This window comes from Arachis hypogaea, chromosome 9 (assembly GCF_003086295.3).
Source record: "Arachis hypogaea cultivar Tifrunner chromosome 9, arahy.Tifrunner.gnm2.J5K5, whole genome shotgun sequence".
In the NCBI taxonomy this organism is placed as follows: Eukaryota; Viridiplantae; Streptophyta; class Magnoliopsida; order Fabales; family Fabaceae; genus Arachis; species Arachis hypogaea.
In genome coordinates this window covers 89,727,370-89,728,827 of record NC_092044.1, presented here as the reverse complement: position 1 = coordinate 89,728,827, position 1,458 = coordinate 89,727,370, and the positions used below count along the sequence as shown (strand labels likewise).

At 39.4% G+C, this 1,458-nt stretch overlaps 1 non-coding gene across 1 annotated transcript; it reads right to left on the bottom strand.

Moving 5' to 3' along the window:
* Positions 1 to 813: 813 nt before the first annotated feature.
* Positions 814 to 921, bottom strand: LOC112713981 (small nucleolar RNA R71). Its single transcript, XR_003158939.1, has one exon. It is a non-coding gene; the product is annotated as a small nucleolar RNA R71 (small nucleolar RNA).
* Between the last annotated feature and the right edge of the window lie 537 nt (positions 922 to 1,458).

Below are 1,458 nucleotides of genomic sequence, written 5' to 3'. Positions count from 1 at the left end.
TTCTTTTCCATTTTCATTTTCGAAAATTAAGTGATGTTTTTCTAAAATGTTTTCAAATTTTTTTACTTAATTTTTGAAAATCACTTCCCTTCTTCTCACATCCTTCTATTTATGGACTAACACTATCCCTTAAATGCAAAATTCGAACTCCATCTTCTTTGATAAGTTCGATTTCTACTTCTGTCTTCTACTCTTCTTTTTCTCTGACACTTCAAGGAATCTCTATACTGTGACATAGAGGATTCCACATTTTCTTGTTCTCTTCTCTTTCTTATGAGCAGGAGCAAAGACAAAGGCATTCTTGTTGAGGCTGATCCTGAACCTGAAAGGACCTTGAAGAGAAAGCTAAGAGAAGCCAAAGCACAACTCTCTTTAGAGGACCTGACCGAATTCTTCAAAGAAGAAGAACACATGGCAGCCGAAAACAACAATGGCAACAATGCAAGGAAGGTGCTGGGTGACTTTACTGCACCTACTCCCGACTTCTATGGGAGAAGCATCTCTATCCCTGCCATTGGAGCAAACAACTTTGAGCTTAAGCCTCAATTAGTTTCTCTAATGTAACAGAATTGCAAGTTCCATGGACTTCCATTGGAAGATCCTCATCAGTTTTTAGCTGAATTCTTGCAAATCTGTGACACAGTCAAGACTAATGGGGTTGACCCTGAGGTCTACAGACTTATGCTATTCCCTTTTGCTGTAAGAGACAGAGCTAGAACATGGTTGGACTCTCAACCTAAAGAAAGCCTGGACTCTTGGGAAAAGCTAGTCAATGCCTTCTTGGCAAAGTTCTTTCCACCTCAAAAATTGAGTAAGCTTAGAGTGGAAGTCCAAACCTTCAGACAGAAGGAAGGAGAATCCCTCTATGAAGCTTGGGAAAGATACAAACAATTAATCAGAAAGTGTCCTTCTGATATGCTTTCTGAATGGAGCATCATAGGTATTTTCTATGATGGTCTCTCTGAACTGTCCAAGATGTCTTTGGATAGCTCTGCTGGAGGATCTCTTCATCTGAAGAAGACGCCTACTGAAGCTCAAGAACTGATTGAAATGGTTGCAAATAACCAATTCATGTACACTTCTGAAAGAAATCCTGTGAACAATGGGACTAGTCAGAAGAAAGGAGTTCTTGAGATTGACACTCTGAATGCCATTTTGGCTCAGAATAAAATATTGACCCAACAAGTCAATATGATTTCTCAAAGTCTGTCTGGAATGCAAAATGCACCAAGCAGTACTAAGGAAGCTTCATCTGAGGAAGAAGCTTATGATCCTGAGAACCCTTCAATGGAAGAGGTGAATTACATGGGAGAACCCTATGGAAACACCTATAATCCTTCATGGAGGAATCATCCAAATTTTTCATGGAAGGATCAACAGAGACCTCAACAAGGTTTCAGTAACAATAATGGTGGAAGAAATAGGTTTAGCAATAGCAAGCCTTTTCCATCTTCTTCT